Genomic DNA, 22,412 nt, shown 5'->3' with positions numbered 1-22,412 from the left:
CATTCGGGCTCACCAATGCACCGGCAGTTTTTATGGATTTGATGAACCGGATCTTCCGGGAATTCTTGGATCGGTTTGTAGTCGTTTTTGTGGACGACATCCTTATCTATTCGCCTTCTGAGGAGGAGCACGAGGCACATTTGAGGGTGGTGCTTGAGTTACTTAGAGCCCATAAGCTATATGCTAAGTTTGGGAAGTGTGAGTTCTGGCTAGAAGAGGTCAAGTTTTTAGGCCATGTTGTTTCTGGGGAAGGAGTGTCTGTTGATACATCCAAGGTAGAGGCAGTGCAGGATTGGGCACAGCCTAAGAATGTTTTTGAGATCCGTAGTTTTCTGGGATTAGCTGGTTATTACCGTCGGTTTGTAAAAGATTTCTCTAGGTTAGCTTCGCCTTTGACTAGGTTGACTCGGAAGGGAGTCAAATTTGTATGGAGTGAGACTTGTGAAAAGTCGTTCCAGGAGTTGAAAGTTAGACTGACCACCGCTCCGGTCTTGATTATTCCAGAGAGAGGGTTGGGTTATGCAGTCTATTGTGACGCCTCACGAGAGGGTCTGGGTTGTGTGTTAATGCAAGAAGGGAAAGTAGTTGCCTATGGCTCACGTCAGTTGAAAATTCACGAGCAGAATTACCCTACGCATGATCTAGAGTTAGCAGCTGTGATATTTGCCTTGAAGATTTGGAGGCATTATCTTTATGGTGAGAGCTTTGAGGTATTCTCGGATCATAAGAGTCTGAAATATTTGTTTACACAGAAAGACTTGAACTTGAGGCAGAGGAGGTGGATGGAATTTATAGAGGATTATGATTTTGAGTTGCATTATCATCCGGGAAAGGCCAATGTGGTGGCCGATGCCCTTAGCAGGAAACCTATTGGTGATATGGCTGGTATAGCCATCCGAGAATGGGAGATGTTGGGTGCACTTGGAGAGTTTGATTTACTTATGGGCGAATCCGTTGAGGCTGCGGCCTTGTTTTCTGTTGTTGCACAGCCTACACTTGTGACTCGAGTGTTAGAGGCTCAGAGAAGTGACCTTGAGGTAGAATCTCTCCGTGAGAAGATTTCCGGTGGGAAGGTAGAGAAGGGTTTGACGGTGTATTCCGACCAGAGTGTGAGATACCGAGACCGTCTGTTTGTGCCGAAGTCTTGCCGAGAGGAAGTACTCCGAGAGTTCCACCATTCACGCCTTGCGGTGCATCCGGGAGGCACTAAGATGTATCGGGATTTGGGTCGCCAGTTCTGGTGGCGGGGTATGAAGAGAGATGTGGCAGCTTTCGTATCTAAGTGCCTTACTTGTCAACAAGTGAAGGCCGAACATCAGAGGCCAGCGGGTTTATTGCAACCCTTGCCTATTGCCGAGTGGAAGTGGGAGCATGTTACTATGGACTTCGTTGTGGGTCTTCCGAGGGCTCAGCGGGGTAGTGATGCTATTTGGGTAGTTGTGGACCGGTTGACTAAGTCGGCGCATTTTATTCCTATGCGTGTTAGAGATTCGGTAGATCATCTTGCTGACTTGTATATTCGGGATATAGTGAGATTGCACGGGGTCCCAGTGACGATCGTCTCAGATAGAGATCCTCGTTTTACTGCCAGGTTGTGGCAGAGTTTGCAGAGTGCCTTAGGCACTAAGTTGACCTTTAGCACGGCTTATCATCCTCAGACTGACGGACAGTCCGAGCGTACTATTCAAATCCTTGAGGATATGCTTCGGGGTTGTGTTCTTGACTTTGATGGGTCGTGGGAGAGGCACTTGCCTTTGGTGGAGTTTGCCTACAACAACAGCTTCCAGTCTAGTATCGGTATGGCACCGTTTGAGGCCTTATACGGCCGACCGTGTAGGTCTCCTGTTTGTTGGGCCGAGGTGGGTGATGCACCTCTGTTGGGTCCGGAGTTAGTGAGGGAAACGACGGAGAAGGTTGAGCTTATCCGTAAGAGGCTCGTTACAGCCCAGAGTCGTCAGAAATCTTACGCCGACCGTAGGAGAAGACCTTTGGTGTTTGAGGTGAGTGAGCACGTCTTTTTGAAGATATCACCAAGACGGGGATTGATGAGGTTTGGGAAGAGCGGGAAGTTGTCCCCTCGATTCATTGGTCCTTTTGAGATCCTTGAGAGGATTGGTGAGACTGCTTATCGTTTAGCTTTGCCGCCGCAGTTATCCGGAGTACATGACGTGTTTCATGTGAGTATGCTTCGGAAGTATGAGCCGGATCCATCACATGTATTGGATTGGACCGATTTAGTAGTTGATGAGGATGTCTCGTATGAAGAGAGACCGGTTAGGGTCTTGGATAAGCGGGATCAAGTCTTGCGAGGCAAGACCATTCCTTTGGTGAAAGTTTTGTGGAAACATCACGGGGTGGAGGAAGCCACATGGGAACGTGAGTTGGAAGTCCGCGAGAAATATCCGGACATGTTTAATGATTTGTAATTTTGTAGTTAGATTTTGTAATATTGTCAAACCTTAAAGCTTTTTATATATGTCTTAAGCTGTAAAACATTTAGAATGTTTTGGTTAATGGAAATATTTTGGAACTTACCTCGAAATGGAAGTTTAATGGAACATTGTATATATTGAATATATTGAAAATTGTTGAAATTGAAAGAAAATTGCATAGTGTTAATGCAGATTGAAATATATGTTTGTTTTGCACATTGTGGCATGCCTCTTAGTTGAGAGATGGAATGACCGGTGTTGGGTCAAGTTGTTTATTATTGAGTTAACATATTGTTGGAATTTGAGAAAACTTGTTTTTAAAACCTTGTGCTTAATTTCGGGGACGAAATTCTTTTAAGGAGGGGAGGTTATAGCGACCCCGGTCTTTTCTCTTTAGATTATTGTATCCGGACTTAGGTTCCGTGGATCCTGTCATTACTTATTGGTTGTTGTTGTCCTTTAATCTCTTAGTATTTGAATTATAGGTTGTGTTGGACGGGTCTGTTACAGGTTGGTTGATAGTTGATGCCAATAGGTGATGCCCAGATTTTGGCCTTCACGCTCGAGCGGAGGTTTTAACGCTCGAGCGGGCCCTTCGTTGTTGCTTCTCCGCTCGAGCAGGAGTTTTGACGCTCGAGCGGGATTTTCCATCTCCCAGTATTTTGCTCTGCAGTTCTTCCGCTCGAGCGGTAGTTTTTACGCTCGAGCGTGATCCCTTGTTTTGTTCCTCCGCTCGAGCGGGGAGTTTGACGCTCGAGCGGGTGCAGCGCCTGCAAAACTTCTGAAAGGGTGCAATCGACGCTCGAGCGGCTTTCTTCACGCTCGAGCATGATTCTGTGTCTTACGCTCGAGCGGGGCTTTCTACGCTCGAGCGTAGAGTCGACTACATCAGTCCGTGATTTCACTTTTCTGATCACTTTTTGACCTACCTTTTCATCTCTTAACTTTTAAAAAACCGCCCCTTGAGAGTCTCTCTCTCTACTCTTACCTTCTCTCTAAGATTTGATCTATTTCCGGTGATCTTCTACCCTAGTTCCTTTGGAAGAAAGGTAGAGCTTCACGAGATCTTTCTTTTAATCTGAAAAAGAGAGGATTTGGAGCACTTTGGATTTTGGGTCATCATCTCCATCTTCTCTATTTTAGTTGTGATCTTCAAGGTAGGGATTTCCTACTCTATTCTATAAGCTTTGTTCTAAGTTTGGTATTTTGATAGGTTGGGGACACTTTGATAATTTTGGGAACAAAACCTGGTCAAATTGCTAAATTGATTGGAGTAATTAATTTAAGGAAAATTGGGGAATTTGGTTAAATCCATGAAATTGGGGAATTTATTGATTAAATGGTGTAGTTGGTTAATATAAATCACTCGCCTATTGAATTGTTGTTATATTTATTTCCAGTCTAGAAATAACTGTTTTGGGCTATCGGTGGAGGATAGTCGTGATTGTTGTAGACATTGCATGTGGATTAGGAATAACTGAAACTAATCACATTGGTTAAGTCATTAATTTGACTATTGAATTAATACTGAAAATACGTGTATTGGTTGAGCATTGCATTTGCATATTGTGTGGGAGGAGATAGGGGATGTACTCCACGGTTTAGGGGAAGATAGGGGATGGACCTCTAAACCGGATTTTTGTTTGGGAGGAGATAGGGGATGGACTCCATTAGCACCATTTTTATGTGTGCTTATTATATTGAAGTGTTTTTACATGATTATTGATACAGCACTAAAATGTGTATCAAATGGGAAGTATGAAGTGTTTTGATATGAGCATGAGTCTCATTTGTTTTGTTGATATTGGAAGTAATGTGATTATGTTATATAATTCACTGTTGTAAGTTTGGCCAGGTTCTGAGCCATGTTGATAATAATGGAAAGTGAGATGTGTCTTAGACATTAGTGTTATGAGACTGTTTAATAATAAAATTGATTATTTTGATTAACCATCTATTGAATGCTATAGCTTTATTCAATGCTTATATTTGGTTTAGTATTTTTCTACTGGGCTGTGGCTCACCCTTTATGGGAACATCATTTTCAGGTTCTGGTGATAAGCTACCTCCACGGACTTAGCCTGGAAGGATTTGATGTTTGGGATTTTGAAGACTTGTCTTTAGTTATATGTTTTATTTTGTTATTTTTGGGATTTCATGTAAACATTCAAGCCTAGGGCTTAACTTGTAAATGAGTTAATACTCATCCTTTTTGTGTCCAAGTGTTAGCTTGGAAAGATGTAAGCCCTTAGGGCATTTATTTTGATGTTGCAGGATGTTACATGTGATGTCTTTCAATAAGAATACTCTGATGAATAACTCAAATGATTCATTTTCTTTTATAAATGCATGTTAATGTTATGGTTATTATGGGTTTATTTTGAGGGCGTGACATGGTAGTTGTATCTATCTTGTTGTCGTCCTTTAATTCCACTTGTTTGAGTTTTAGGATGTTTTGGGCAGGGTTGTTACAGGTTGGTTAAGCCTTGGTTTCAATTCCTTGTTGCCCTGTTTTTAGGCAGTCCGCTCGAGCGGGTCTTCCTGCGCTGAGCCGGGATTGCACACTCCCAATTTTTCGTGTCCCTGCAAAACTTCTGCAGGTGTGATTTCTACGCTCGAGCGGGTTTCTTTACGCTCGAGCGGTAGCGCTCGAGCGGGTTTATTGGCGCTCAAGCGGGTAGTACCTTTTTGGTGTAAGTTCTGGGAGGGGGAAATCTACGCTCGAGCGGACTGGTTTTCGCGCTCGAGCGGATGTGTTTTGTTCTTGTTTCTTGGCGCTCGAGCGGGACTTCTTGCGCTCGAGCGTGTCCAGATTTTGTTCTTGACGCTCGAGCGTTGTGTTCTCCGCTCGAGCGGGAATGTCGTATATCAGTTGGCAGCTGGGCATTTTAAAATCACTTTTTGCATTCTCTCTCTCTCTCTTACTTTTCCAAAAGCCATATGAGAGCTCCTCTCTCTAAAACCATAACTTCTCTCTAAGTATTGATCTAGCTAGGGTGTTTTCCTCACCTTGGGTCTTTACAAAAAGGTTGTTGATCGTCGAGGGCTATCTTTTGATCCGAGAAACTCGTGGTTTGGAGCAACTTCGTTTTTGCCATCTTCTTCTTTGGGTGTCATCTTTTGAGGTAGGGGTTCCTACTCACTCTTATGGTCTTTGACCTAGATTTTTAGTTATTTTGATAAAGTGTTGTAGTTGGGTGATTTTGGGACTTAGGGTTTCAAAATGTGTTAAAGAGGGTTTTGTGATTTTGGTCTCAAAATGTGTATTTTGGGTTTCAAAATAATGATGTTGTTGTTGGTTGTTGACATATAGGCCATTGGGTCAATATTGGGAAATGGGTTAGAAAACCCTAATTGGTTATATAAATTAATTTGTATGATTAATTTGATAAAATGATGGTTATGTGGAATTGAGTTGGGAATAATGAAATTGACTCATTATATGATTGAATAGTGGAGTTGGATTTATAAATCGCTCACTTTTGAAAACATTGATATTTTATCAGTTGGAGCTTTTATTATCTGTTTAGAAATAATTGCTTGGGCTACCGGTGGAGGGTAGCTTTGATTGTTGTAGACAATGCATGATGATTAGGCAAACTAAAACTAATCAATTGGATATGTCATAGAGTATGGCGGTTGATAGAATACATTAATGTTGTGTATTGATTGATTACGTATATGACCTTTGTGTATATATGTTGTGTGTGTGGGAGGAGATAGGGGATGTACTCCATGGTTTAGGGGAAGATAGGGGATGGACCTCTAAACCGGATATTGTTTGGGAGGAGATAGGGGATGGACTCCACTGATACAGCTCATATGCTTGTCAGATAATGTGTTGATATAGCTCATATGCTTATCATTGGAAGTGTTGATACAGCTCATATGCTTGTCATTGGAAGTGTTGATATAGCTAATATGCATATCTGTTGAAATGTGGATATAGCTTGTATGCTTATCTGTTGAGATGTTGATACAACTAATATGTTTATCTACTGTAAAATGAGAAACGTTTAATATGAGTCATTGTCTCATATAAGTGGTTGGCCAGGTTCTGAGCCATTGATGTAAATTGTGAAAGTTGACAAGAAATGAAAACTGAAATGAAACATGAACATAGTGGTCATGAAATGGATTATGGATTGGTTTATGAAAATTGAACATTTACCAATTGCTAATGTCTTAGTCATTGCTCATACTGTGTTTAGCATATCTCTACTGGGCGTTGGCTCACCCTATATGGGACATTATTTTCAGGTACAGGTAGTATGCCACCTCCAAGGACATAGCTTGAATGAGATGAGAGTTGAAGACTCTTTTTTTTGTTTATTTTGATGTATTACATGTAAATTCAAGCCAAGGGCTTAATATGTATTGAGTTAGTACTCTTCTTTTATAACCAAGTGTTAACTTGGAAAGCTGTAAGCCCGTAGGGCATTTGCTTTTGCTGTTAACATGTAATACTTTTGTAAGAACTATTCAGATTAATGGAAAGATGGTTGGTTTCCTTGTATCAATGCATGTCTAAAGAGATGGGTTTTATTTATTAGTTTGAGGGCGTTACAGAAATAGACAGAGAGAGCAGTGACAAGCACAAGGATCCTAGTGTAGAGACAAAGGAGTAGAGAGAGGTGATTGAGGTTGAGAGAGTAAGAATCCAGCGAAAAAAAACTACCAGCGTTGATCATTTGATAATCTGAGCGAAATAGAGGAGTCTGAGTGAGAAATAGAGAGAGCTGAGACACTACTAAGACAAATCGAGGGAAAGAAAATAGAACAGGGAAATAAAAAGAGAAATGGTTAGGATATGTGTCATCCTAAACTCGGCCCGACATTGATACTAATCTAATCACCCCAAATCGGGGCCTAAAAAAGTTCAAATTCCAAGTCTGATCACTTAATCCAATAAATATAAACTATTAATTTTTTTATTTTTATTTTCTTGAATGTATATTAAATTATTTAAATCTTTTTATATATCATCGAATTTAGAATGTTAATAAAATTAAACGATAAAATGAAAATGATTTTTAACAAGTGTTTTAATTTAACTCATACAAAGAAGCATATATATGTTTTTTTTTGGGTCTTATATATATATTTTTACTTTGTTTTATAATTAAAATGTTATAAAATTATATTTACTATTTTATAAATAAATGAACTTGGTTGTAACTCTATCTCAAGCCTTACTCAAATATTAAATGAGCGCAAAATTTCAGCACAACCCAGTACTATAGGCAAAATAATTTTTTCAAGTCCTAAAAATATTGGCCTGGGTTGGGCGGGTCATTGGGCCGATGGCCACCCCTAGTGTAATGTCCCTATTTTTTTTATTTATCCAAAATGCCCTTGCATAATTATCACTTGTAACTAGCATGTGTCTTGCAAGTAATTAAAATTATATTCCAATCAAAATTTTTATTTTTATCACACACCTATCGAGCGACCACACACCACTAGTTATATATACCCAAAATCATTTTCCGACAGTTATAGAACACGTGTGTACAAATTGAAAACAACAAAACCTTTTGAATCAATACTTGGGCCAAAGGTTTGTGTATGTATGGCATATTAATGTGAAGGAACTAGAGTTTCTAGATATGCATTTAGTAGATAGAGAAATATCACCATCAATATGGTTAAAGTAGACAAAGAGTGTAACGCCCTCATAAAAGTACGTAAAACCCATCATTTTAGACATGCAATGATATAAGAAAATTACCATCTTTCCATTAATCAGAGTAGTTCTAACAAAAGTATTACATGTTAACAACAAAAGCAAATGCCCTACGGGCTTACAGCTTTCCAAGTTAACACTTGGTTAAAAAAAAGAAGAGTGCTAACCCAATACGTAGTAAGCCCTTAGCTTGAATTTACATGTAATACATCAAAAGAAAGCAAACAACAAAAGCAGTCTGTTTGCCTCTAGCCTCCCAAGCTATGTCCTTGGAGGTGGCATGCTACCTGCACCTGAAAATGATGTCCCATATAGGGTGAGCCACAGCCCAGTAAAAATATACTAAACCAACTATGAACAATGACAAAAATAACAACATTCGATAGATGGCCCACACTGATATTTCCACTCATAACACATCACAGTTTCATGACACTCAAGTCCATGTTACATTTCACTTCTCACTTCCTTTCAACTTTGAGTTTGAAAACAAGGCTCAGAACCTAGCCAAATAACTTAATGGAATTATGATCCATCTTTAAAACACTTTTGGAACTCATGATGGTTACACATTTTGATGTTGTATCAATATAACATAGAAATACTTCTATACTTCACAATTGATAACGATATACATTTTAGTGCTATATCAAATCAATTCAAACACTTCCATAATCCACACTTGATACACATTGTAGTGCTGTATCAATGTCACACGAAATCTGATTTAGAGGTCCATCCCCCATCTTCCAATAAACCGTGGAGTACATCCCCCATCTCCTCCCACATAATACAATGTATAGAAACAATTATCATATACAAATTCAATCAATCAATACACATTTTAGTGCTGTATTGTACCAACCACCTTATTCAATGGCTTACTTAATTGATTAGTTTTAGTTTGCCTAATCAGCATGCATTGTCTACAACAATCAAGACTATCCTCCACCGATAGCCCAAAATAGTTATTTCTAAACAGAAAATAAATGCACCAAATGGATACAATATCAACATTTCAACTAGGTGAGTGATAAATGATCCAACTACACCCTTTAATCCCACACATTTCCAATCTCAACATTTTCAATTCAATTTCTCATTTCTCAAAATTAATTTCACAAATTAATTTATCCACAATTAGGGCTTTTTCCCATAATTACAACACCAACCCTAAGGTTCCATTTTCCAATGTATTACATACTTAAAGGCTTTAAACTTTGAGAACCCCTCTTTTGAAAATTACCCAATGACCCCAAACTTTCTCAAAATCACCCAACAACCCCCAACATATCGAAATACCAAAATTCAAAGACAAAGCTCATAAGATGGAGTAGGATATCCCTACCTCGAAGTTAGAGCTCAATCGGAGAAGGAGAAGAAAACGAAAATGCTCCAAACACCAAGATTCTCGGATCAAAACGAAGCCCTCGACGATCAACACACTTTTTACAAAGGCCGAAGGATAGGGGGACCCTCTAACTAGATCAAACCCTAGAGAGAAGGGAGATCCTAGAGAGAGAAGCTCTCAAAAGGTGTTTTTAGAAAGTAAGAGAGAGAGAGAGAATGTAAAAAGTGATTTTAAAACGCCCAGCTGCCAACTGATATACGACATACCCGCTCGAGCGGAGAGTATAACGCTCGAGCGTTAAGAACAAAAATCTAGATACGCTCGAGCGTCAAGACACAAGAATAAAGCACATCCACTCGAGCGTAGATTTCCCCCTTCCAGAACTTTCACAGACAAAGCACTACCCGCTCGAGCGTGAAAAACACACCTGCAGAAGTTCTGCAGAGGCACGAAATACTGGAAGTGTGTAAACCCCGCTCGAGCGCAATAAGGTTTGCTCGAGCGTACAACCAAAAACCAAACACCACTCGAGCGCAGAATGATCCGCTCGAGCGTAACACCAAAAACCTGGGCAACTAAACTTGAGACCAAAACTCAACCTACCTGTTTAGAACACGCCCAACACATCCTATAACTCAAATACAAAGTACGAAAGGATGTAAACAAGATATACACAACTGCTAACATCCACGGAACCAAGTCCGGATCACTGTATAACAAGGGGTAAAACCCAGAATCGCTATAACCTCCCCCCCTTAAAGAATTTCGTCCCCGAAATTAAGTGCAAGTTTTCAAAAGAACAAGTTTTTCTCCATTTTAAACAATGTAACATTAAACATTCAATAACTCGACCCTTCTTGTAACGCCCTCAAAATAATACATAAAACCCATCACCTCAGACATGCATTGATATAAAAGAAACCAACCATTTCTATTCATCAGAGTATTTCTTACAACAGTATTACATGTTAACAACAAAAGCAAATGCCCTAAGGGCTTGCAGCTTTCCAAGTCAACACTTGGTTACACAAAAGAAGAGTATTAACTCTATACAAAATAAGCCATTGGCTTGATATACATGTAATACAATCAAAATAAACAAAAAGAGTCTTTAACTCTCATCATCACCCAAGCTATGTCCTTGGAGGTGGCATGCTACCTGTACCTAAAAATAATGTCCCATATAGGGTGAGCCAATGCCCAGTAGAGATATGCTAAACGCAGTATGAGCAGTAACTAAGATATTAGCAATTGATAAATGTTTAATTCCCATAAATTAACTCTTAATCCATTACCATTACATGACCACTATGTTCATGTTTCATTTCATTTTCCATTTCTTATCACGTTCACAATTTACAACAACGGCTCAGAACCTGGCCAACAACTTACATGAGACAGTGACTCATATTAAACGTTCCTCATTTTACAATAGATAAGCATACTAGCTATATCAACATCTCAACAGATAAGCATACCAGCTGTATCCACATTTCAACAGATAAGCCTATAAGCTATATCAACACTTCCATAGATAAGCATATGAGCTATATCAACACATTAACTGACAAGCATATGAGCTGTATCAGTGGAGTCCATCCCCTATCTCCTCCCAAACAACATCCGGTTTAGAGGTCCATCCCCTATCTTCCCCTAAACCGTGGAGTACATCCCCTATCTCCTCCCACACACACAACGTATATACACTTAGGTCATATACACAATCAATCAATACATAACATTAATGTATTCTATTAACCGTCATACTCTATGACATATCCAATTGATTAGTTTTAGTTTGCCTAATCATCATGCATTGTCTACAACAATCAAAACTACCCTCCACCGGTAGCCCAAGCAATTATTTCTAAACGGATAATAAAAGCTCCAACAGATAAAATATCAATGTTTTCAAAAGTGAGCGATTAATAAATCCAACTCCACCATTCTACTATATAATGAGCCAATTTCATTATTTCCAATTCAATTCCATATAGCCACAATTTTCCCAAATGAATTATACCAATTAATTTATACAACCAATTAGGGTTTTCTACCCCATTTCCCAATATTGACCCAATGGTCTATATATCAACAACCAACAACAATTTCATTATTTTGAAATCCAAAATACACATTTTAGAATCAAAATAGCAAAACCCCCTTTCAACATTTTCAAACCCTAACTTTCCAAAATCAACCATTTAACAAAATGCCCAAAAATCTAGGTTAAAACCCATAACAGTGAGTAGGAATCCCTACCTCAAATGATGGAACCCAACGAAGAAGATGAAGGAAACGGAAATGCTCCAAATCCCGAGATTCTTGGATCAAAAGATAGCCCTCGACGATCAACAACCTTTTTGTAAAGGCCAAAGGAAATGAGAACACCCTAGCTAGATCAAACCCTAGAGAGAAGGCAAGGTTCTAGAGAGAGAAGCTCTCAAATGGCGTTTTGGAAAAGTAAGAGAGAGAGTGGAAGTGTAGAAAATGATTCAAAAATGCCCAGCTGCCCTCTGTTATACGACATTCCCGCTCGAGCGAAAAACATAACACTCGAGCGTCAAGAACAAAAATTAGATCCGCTCGAGCGCAAGAAGGTCCGCTCGAGCGCCAAGACACAAGAATGAAGTACATCCGCTCGAGCTCGAAAACCAGTCCGCTCGAGCGTAGATTTCCCCCTCCCAGAACTTGCACCAAAAATGTACTACCCGCTTGAGCGCCAACAAGCCCACTCAAGCGCGACCCGCTCGAGCGCAGGAAATCTGCTCGTGCGTAGAAATCACACCTGCAGGAGTTTTGCAGACAACGAAAATACTGAGAGTGTGCAATATCTGCTCGAGCGCTAGACGACCCGCTCGAACGGAAAGACCAAAAACCTGGCAACAAGAAATTAGACTAAGGCTCAACCCACCTGCTCGAAACATGCCCAACACATCCTAAAACTCAATCAAATGGAATTAAAGGACGACAACAAGGTAGACACAACTACCAACTCCACGGAACCGAGTCCGGAATGCACAGAACAGTAAAGGGAATACCGGAATCGCTATACTTCTCGGTCATTCCATCTTTTGTCAAGAGGCATTTCACAACTTATACATTTCAACATGCATTTCCTTTTCATTTCTACAGTTTACAATATACATGATTCCCATTTCCATATCATAGTCATTTTTCATGATATTGTTCCATTTCTATAACACATTCAACATATGCAATGTTATACCAAACTTCCATTTTAAGGCAAGTTCCAAAATACTACGATTAAACCAAAACATACATAATGTTTTACAACCTTAGATATATTCAATACTCTTAAGGTCCAACAATACAACAAAATATACAACATATACTCAAACATCCACAAATAGATCCGGATATTTCTCTCGGGCCTCCAACTGACCTTCCCAGGTGGCTTCCTCCACTCCGTGATGTTTCCACAAGACTTTTACCAAGGGAATGGTCTTGCCTCGCAAGACTTGATCCCTCCTATCCAAGACCCGAACCGGTCTCTCCTCATATGAGGCATCCTCATCAACCTCTAAGTCGGTCCAATCTAATACATGCGATGGATCCGGCTCATACTTTCGAAGGATACTCACATGAAACACGTCATGAGCTCCAGACAACTGCGGCAGCAAAGCCAAACGATAGGCAACCTTGCCAATCCTCTCAAGGATCTCAAAAGGGCCAATAAACCGAGGGGACAACTTCCCACTCTTCCCAAACCTCATCAATCCCCGCCTTGGTGATATCTTTAGAAAGACATGATCACCCACCTCAAATACCAAAGGTCGCCTCATACGGTCGACATAAGATTTCTGACGACTCTGAGCTATAACAAGCCTCCTACGGATAAGCTCAACTTTCTCTGTCGTTTCCCTCACCAACTCCGGACCCAGCAAAGGTGCATCACCCACCTCGGCCCAACAAACTGGAGACCTACACGGTCGGCCATACAAGGCCTCAAATGGTGCCATACCGATACTCGACTGAAAGCTGTTGTTGTAGGCAAACTCTACCAGGGGCAAGTGCCTCTCCCACGTCCCACTAAAGTCAATGACACAACCTCGAAGCATATCCTCAAGGATCTGAATAGTACGCTCAGACTGCCCGTCAGTCTGAGGATGATAAGCCGTACTAAAGGTCAACTTAGTACCTATGGCACTCTGCAAACTCTGCCACAACCTAGCAATAAAACGAGGATCTCTACCTGAGACGATCGTCACTGGGACCCCGTGCAACCTCAATATGTCCCGAATATACAAGTCGGCAAGATGATCTATCGAATCTCTCACGCGCATAGGAATGAAGTGCGTCGACTTAGTCAACCGGTCTACCACCACCCAAATAGCATCACTACCCCGCTGAGTCCTCGGAAGACCTACAACGAAGTCCATAGTGACGTGTTCCCACTTCCACTTGGCAATAGGCAAGGGCTGCAACAAACTCGTTGGCCTCTGATGCTCGGCCTTCACTTGCTGACAAGTAAGGCACTTAGACACGAAAACCACCACATCCTTCTACATACCCCGCCACCAAAACTGGCGACCCAAATCTTGATACATCTTAGTGCCTCCCGGATGCACCGCAAGGCGTGAATGGTGGAACTCTCGGAGTACCTCCTCTCGGCAAGACTCCGGCACAAACAAACGGTCTCGGTATCTCACACTCTAGTCAGGGTACACCGTTAAACCCTTCTCAACCTTCCCACTAGAGATCTTCTCTCGGAGGGATTCTACCTTAAGATCACCTCCCTGTGCCTCTAACACTCGACTCACCAGTGTGGGCTGCGCAACAACAGAAAATAAGGCCGCAGCCTCAACAGATTCGCCCAGAATCAAATCAAACTCGCCAAGTGCACCCAACATCTTCCACTCCCGGATGGCTATACAAGCCACATCACTAACGGATTTCCTACTAAGGGCATCGGCCACTACATTGGCTTTTCCCGGGTGATAGTGCAACTCAAAATCATAATCCTCAATAAACTCCATCCACCTCCTCTGCCTCAAGTTCAAGTCTTTCTGTGTAAACAGATATTTCAGACTCTTATGATCCGAGAACACCTCGAATCTCTCACCATAAAGGTAGTGCCTCCAGATTTTCAAGGCAAAGATCACTGCTGCTAGCTCTAGGTCATGTGTAGGATAATTCTTCTCGTGTATTTTCAACTGACGTGAGCCATAGGCAACTACTTTCCCCCCTTGCATCAACACACAACCCAAACCCTCTCGTGAGGCATCATAATAAACCGCATAACCCAACCCTCTCTACGGAATAATCAAGATCGGAGCGGTGGTCAATCTAACTTTCAACTCTTGGAACGACTTTTCACAAGTCTCACTCCATACAAATTTGACTCCCTTCCGAGTCAATCTAGTCAACGGCGAAGCTAACCTGGAGAAATCCTTCACAAACCGGCGGTAATACCCAGCTAATCCCAGAAAACTGCGGATCTCAAAAACGCTCTTAGGCTGTGCCTAATCCTGCACTGCCTCAATCTTGGATGTATCAACAGACATCCCTTCCCTGGATACCACATGGCCTAAGAACTTGACTTTCCCAAGCCAGAACTCACATTTTCCAAACTTGGCATACAGCCTATGGGCTCTAAGCAATTCAAGCACCACTCTCAAGTGTTTCTCATGCTCCTCCTCTGAAGGCGAATAAATCAGAATGTCGTCCACGAAAACGACTACAAAACGGTCAAAAAATTCTCAGAAGATCGGGTTCATCAAATCTATAAAGACTGCCGGTGCATTGGTGAGCCCAAACGGCATCACCAGAAACTCATAGTGGCCATACCGCGTGCGGAATGCCGTCTTCGGAATATCCTCCTCCCTGACCCTCAACTGGTGGTAACCTGATCTCAAGTCTATCTTAGAGAAACAACAGGAACCCTTCAACTGGTCAAATAGATCACATATGGGGCATAGGGTACTTATTCTTGACCGTAGCCCGATTCAACTTCCGGTAGTCGATACACAGTCTCAAGGCACTATATTTCTTTTTAGCAAAGAGGGCCGGTGCTCCCCATGGTGAAACACTAGGGCGGATGAAGCCCTTATCTAACAATTCCTGGAGCTGAATCTTTAACTCACTCAACTCAGCTAGGGCAAAACGGTAAGGTGCCATAGAAATCGGTGCCGTGCCGGGCACTAAATCAATAGAGAACTCTATCTCTCAGTGAGGTGGCAAACTAATGAGATCCTCGGGAAAGACATTTGAATACTCACAGACCAGCCTCGGCAACACAATCTGGGTCTCGTCACACTCACTACTCAAAAGGCTAGCAAGAAGACCACTAAGCTCACTCCGCCCTCGCGGATCATACACCGGTGGCAACACATTACCAACCCGATCCCCCAAGAAATGGAAACACTCCCCTCTCAAAGTACAAACTGTGACCCTCTGGCGGTAGCAATCAATAACAGCCCGGTATGAAGAGAGCCTATCCATACCCAAAATAACATCAAAACCCTTCATGGGCATGACAACAAAAGGAAAAGGAAGCCTATGGTCGGCGACCTCTATATCACGACCTCTACATCCATGTTTCAAAATCAATTCACCCCCAACAGGTGATACAACACATATAGGAGATAAAAATAGTGCCAACTCCAACTCCAACACAGATGCGAATGCAGCAAATACAAAAGAATGAGATGCACCCGTATCAATCAACACACTAGCAACTGAGTTGCAAAACAGAAAGGTACCTCTCACAACTGATGGAGCCGGTACTAGGTCCTACACGGTTACAGCATTCACGCACCCTGTAAGCCCCTGATCCACCTACTCACCTCTAGGAGCAAAAGACTGCTGCACAGACTGGGATGATGAAGCTCCCGGATTGGCCCTCGAGGCCTGCACAGACTGAGCTGGCAGAAAACCCTGCGTCTGCCTAGAACCAGACACTCCCGAAGTGGCACTCAACTGTGGGCAAAACCTCTTCAGGTGCCCGGGCTGACCACACTAATAACAAGACAAGGGCTGGCCCCTGCCCTGACTCTGGCTCTGCGGTCTAGCTGAAGATGAAGCAGCTCTCTGACCTCCTCCCCTCTGTGGGCAAACCGAAGCCTTGTGGCCCAACTGACCACACTTGTAACAGGTGAAATCTCCTTGATTGTCTCTCCCCGAGCCTGCACTCGGCACTGGAAAGGTCGATCTAGCAACACCCCCCCGAGACTGCTGAGGGTTAGCATCTCTCTGTCTCCTGCCATCACCCTGACCATCCTGGCTCCTCTTGGAGCCTCTTTGTTCCTCCTCTTCCTGCATCATGATCTCCATATGGGCTGCAGCATCAACCAAACGCCCATAGTCTCGGATCATCGAACCTCCAACTCTCATCTTGAGGCCGCGCCTCAACCTTTTCTCGAACTCGATACAACGGCGTTCCTCGGACGCCACAAGTTCAGGTGCGAACCTGGACAAGCTAGTAAAAGCAGCCTCATACTCAGCTACTGAAACTCAACTGCAAAAGCTGACAGAATTGGTCCCTCAGCTTCTCTCTGACTGCTGGAGATAAATACTTCTCCTGAAAAGCCTCCACAAAAACCTCCCACGTGCCAGCAATACGGCCCCTTATGTATTTCCACCACTGACCCGCACCCCCTTTTAGCTGGAAGGATGCTAAGGTCACTTTCAACGCTCCGTCCTCGATGCCAAGCATCTCGAACGTCTTACTCATTTGCTCTAACCACTCGTCAGCCTTTAGTGGCTCCTTCGGATCCCCAATAAACTCGTCCGGGTTAGACCGGAAGAACTCCATTTTCAAGAAGGAGGGCCCTACCTCGATAACCTGGGCCTACACTGGAGCCTGAACTGGATTCTCAGCTCTGAAAATACCCATAAACTCCCTTAAAGCATCGACTATCCCTCGGGCTAAAGCGCCCATAGCCTCCTGACCTGCTGGCTCAGCCACATTGGCCTGGCCAACCCCCTCCTGCTGTGCCGGAACATCATCCGGTAAGGGCATCTCCTGCCTACCACGTCTGCCACGTCTACCACCTCTTCCTCATTCTGACATCCTAATAAAGATAACGAAGTATAGTGATCCCAGGTTTACCCTTGTTGTACAGTGATCCGGACATGTGTCCGTGGATGTTGGTTGTTGTTTATTATCATGTTTGCATCCTTTGTACTTTGTATATTGAGTTATGGGATGTGTTGGGCAGGTTTGTTACAGGTTGGTTGCGTTTGGGAGCCTAGTGTTGCTGCCCAGATTTTTGGTCCTTCGCTCGAGCGAGGAGTTTGTCGCTCGAGCGAGAGTTGTGTTGCACCGGTTCTGGACCTGAGAGCTGTCTTTCTTGGCTCAAGCGAGCTTTTCGTGGCTCGAGCGATCTGGGTTTTTCTTCGCTCGATCGAGAACTTCTTGGCTCGAGCGAGAGCTTTCTGTGTCTGGTCGCTCGAGCGACCAATCCTTCGCTCGAGCGAGCGTGTTTTATATCAGCGCACAGCAGCGTCTAAAACATCACTTTTTCACTTCTTTTCTTTGAGCAAACCCTTAATCCGACACTCTCTCTCTAAACTTGCACTCTCTCTAAGGTTTGATCTCCCTAGGGTGTGAATCTAGCCTAGGGCCTTTGTTAAAAAGATAGAGGGCGTTGAGAGCTTCGATTTAATCTGAAAAAGTTTGGATTTGGAGCAAGTTGATCTTCGAGTCTTCATCTCCTTTGTGGCTTAAACTTTGAGGTAGGGATATCCTACTCCTCTCTATGGGTTTTGTCTTTAAATTTTGGTATTTTGAGATGTTGGGTTTGGTTTGGTAATTTTGTGAAAGTTTGGGGCTTTTGTGTAATTTTACAAAAGTTGGGGTTTTATTCATAATAAACCTGAATGCATGTTTGGCATAGAGAAATTGAATGAATGTTAAATCATTGATGAAAATGGGACCTAAGGGTTGAAATGGTAATTATGGATAACGACCTAATTACATTGTTTAATTAATTGGGACAATTAATTGTGAGAAATGAGGAAATGAAATGTTGATTGAATATCCATTTGTGCATTTATTTTCTGTTTTAGAAATAACTGCTTTGGGCTATCGGTGGAGGATAGTCGAGATTGTTGTAGACAATGCATGCTGATTAGGTAAACGGAAACTAATCAATGGAATGTGTCATGGAACTTGACGGTTGATAGAATACATTAATTGTGTGTAATGTGTGATTGTATATAGAACCAATGTGTTTATATACGTTATGTGTAGAGGAGGAGATAGGGGATGCACTCCGCGGTTTAGGGGAAGATAGGGGATGTACCTCTAAACCGGATAGGTATTGGGAGGAGATAGGGGATGAACTCCGTAGACACAGCTCATATGCTTGTCTAGAGAAGTGAAGATAGAGCTCATATGCTTATCTTTGTGAAGTGTGGATACAACTTGTATGCTTATCTGTGGATATCGTTGATATACATATCTGTTGTAGAATGTGGATACAGTTTATATGCTTATCTGTGGATATTGTTGTTATACATATCTGTTGAGAATGTGGATATAGTTTTTATGCTTATCTGAATGTGAGATATAGTTTTTATACATATCTGTGGAAATGATGATAGAGCTAGTATGCTTATCTGTTGTTAAAGGGAAAATGAAAAGTAATTGGGACTTGTAAGTCGTTGACATAAATATGTTATTTATGTGATTGTATCAGTGTTGACCAACTATCAATTGCTAATGTTTTAGTCATTGTCCATGGTTGGTTTAGTGCATTTCTACTGGGCTGTGGCTCACCCTATATGGGAATATCATTTTCAGGTGCAGGAAGCATGCCACCTCCAAGGACATAGCTTGGGAGGCTAGAGGCGGACATAGTGTAGTTGTTTTACTTTTGATGTTAACATGTAATACTTATGTAATGAAACTCAATGAAATAAAGGAATGTGGTTAGTTTATATGTAAATGCATGTCGTATCTGACGGGTTTAATGTTATTATTTTGAGGGCGTTACACGAAGAATGTTAGCACATTCATAAATGTTCCAAAACTAAACACTCGCGTCCTAATACATGGACAACTGTAATTCACTCCACGTAAGCACATAAACACATAAGCACTTACGAATTTCATTTCCAGATAATGATAATCCCGAGGCGTTACTAGAGTTCTGGTTAGAAACAGCATTGATCAAGTGCTTTTCCAACAAGACTCACAAAAACTATAGCGATCCCGGTAGTCCCTTTACTGTTCTGTTGTATTCCGGACTCGATTCCGTGGAGTTGGTAGTTGTATCTATCTTGTTGTTATCCTTTAAATCCATTGTTTGAGTTTTAGGATGTTTATGGGCTTGTGTTGAACAGGTGGGTTAAGCCTTGGTCTAAATCCTTGTTGCCCAGATTTTTGGTGTTGCGCTCGAGCGGGTCATTCTGCACTCGAGCGGAGTTTGGTTTCTAGTTTACCGCTCGAGCGGGTGTACTGGCGCTCGAGCGGAGATTGCACACTCCTAGTATTTCGTGTCTCTGCAAAACTTCTGCAGATGTGTTTTCTACGCTCGAGCGGGTTTTATGCGCTCGAGCGGGATTGTTGGCGCTCGAGCGGGTAGTACTTTCTGGGTATAAGTTCTGGGAGGTGAAAATCTACACTCGAGCGGACTGGTTTTCGCGCTCGAGCGGAAGTGCTTTATTCTTGTGTCTTGGCGCTTGAGCGGGACTTATTGCGCTCGAGCGTGTCCAGATTCTTATTCTTGGCGCTTGAGCGTTGTGTTCTCCGCTCGAGCGAGTCATACGTATATGAGTTATCCGCTGGGTGATTTTAAATCACTTTTTGCTTTTCTTTCTCTCTCCTACTTTTTCTAAAAACCCTTTTTGAGAGCCTCTCTCTCTAGAAACTCCCTTCTCTCTAGGGTTTGATCTAGTTAGAGTGTCCTCCTTCTCTTCGGCCTTTGTAAAAGTTGCGTTGATCATCGAGGGCGTCGTTTTGATCCGAAAATCTTGGTCTTTGGAGCACTTTGGTTTTGGTCTCTTCTCCATCCGAGCTCTAACGTTGAGGTAGGGATATCCTACTCCTCTTTATGAGCTTTGTCCTTAAATTTTAGTATTTTGAGATGTTGGGGTTGGTTTGGTAATTTCTGAAAGTTTGGGACTTTTGTGTAAATTTACAAGAGTTGGGGTTTTAGCTATATAAAACCTAGATGCATGTTTGGCATGGAAAAATGAAATAAATGTTAAAACATTAATGAAAATGGAACCTAAGGGTTGTAATGTTAATTATGGAAAATGCCCTAATTACATTGGTTATTAATTTTGCATAATTAATTATGAGAAATGAGGAATTGATTTGGAAAGACTTGGGATTAAAGGGTGTAGTTGGATTATTTATCACTCACCTAGTTGGAATGTTGATTATATATCCATTGTTGCATTTATTTTCTGTATAGAAATAACTGCTTTGGGCTATCGGTGGAGGATAGTCTTGATTGTTGTAGACAATGCATGATGATTAGGCAAACTGAAACTAATCACTGGAATGTGTCATTGAGTATGACGAGTGAAAGAATACATTAAATTTATGTGTTGTGTGATGATGTGTATAATTATTGTTTATATGCATTGTGTTGTGTTGGAGGAGATAGGGGATGTACTCCACGGTTTAGGGGAAGATAGGAGATGGACCTCTAAACCGGATGTTGTTGGGAGGAGATAGGGGATGGACTCCATAGATAGAGCTCATATGCTTATCTAATAATGTGTTGACAGAGCTCATATGCTTGTCATTGGAAGTGCGATAGTGCTTTTACGCATATCTGTGGAAGTGATGATGTAGCTTGTATGCTTATCTGTTGATATGTGATATAGCTAGTATGCTTATCTATTATGAAATGGGGAAGTGCTTGTTATGAATCACTGTGTCATATGAGTTGTTTGGCCAGGTTCTGAGCCATGATTGTAAATTGAGAATTGAAAAGAATTGGAAAATGGACTGTAATATGGACTTGTTTGTCATGAAACCGTAAAGTGTGATAAGGGAAAAGTATCAGTGTTGGCCATCTATCAACTGCTAATCTTTTAGTCATTGTTCATATTTGGTTTAGTATATTTCTACTGGGCTGTGGCTCACCCTATATGGGAATATCATTTTTAGGTACAGGTAGCATGCCACCTCCAAGGACGTAGCTTGGGAGGTTAGAGGCAGGTGGACTCTTGTTGTTTTATTTCTTCGATGTATTACATGTATACTCAAGCCAAGGGCTTAATGTGTAAACGAGTTAGCACTCTTTTGTTGTAACCAAGTGTTAACTTGGAAAGCTGTAAGCCTTGAGGGCATTTACTTTTGTTGTTAACATGTAATACTTTTGGTAATGGAACTCTGATGAATAGAAGAATGTGGAACTTTTATATATCAATGCATGTCTATATTGATGTGTTTAATGTTGTTTTTTTTTTAGGGCGTGACAGAAACCCAATGATCCAATCAACATCCTAGAAACTAAATCACATACCCAAGTAGTCACATAAACACGTTATCCAACAAACACATAATGTCACACATAAGTCTCTAACAAGCGAGACAAACCCATTGTGATACTAATCACTTCCCACGTACCCAAAGTATTCGAACCCGGTACGCTCTGATGCCAAGTTGTAACGCCCTCATAATAACACGTAAAACCCATCATTTTAGACATGTAATGATATAAGAAAATAACCATCTTTCCATTAATCAGAGTAGTTCTAACAAAAGTATTACATGTTAACAACAAAAGCAAATGCCCTACGGGCTTACAACTTTCCAAGTTAACACTTGGTTACAAAAAAGAAGAGTGCTAACCCAATACATATTAAGCCCTTGGCTTGAATTTACATGTAATATATCAAAAGAAAGCAAACAACAAAAGCAGTCTGTCTGCCTCTAGCCTCCCAAGCTATGTCCTTGGAGGTGGCATGCTACCTGTACCTGAAAATGATGTCCCATATAGGGTGAGCCACAGCCCAG

This window comes from Camellia sinensis, chromosome 7 (assembly GCF_055761805.1).
Source record: "Camellia sinensis isolate YWXY chromosome 7, ASM5576180v1, whole genome shotgun sequence".
Classification (NCBI taxonomy): Eukaryota; Viridiplantae; Streptophyta; class Magnoliopsida; order Ericales; family Theaceae; genus Camellia; species Camellia sinensis.
Note: the sequence above shows the minus strand (reverse complement) of the source record.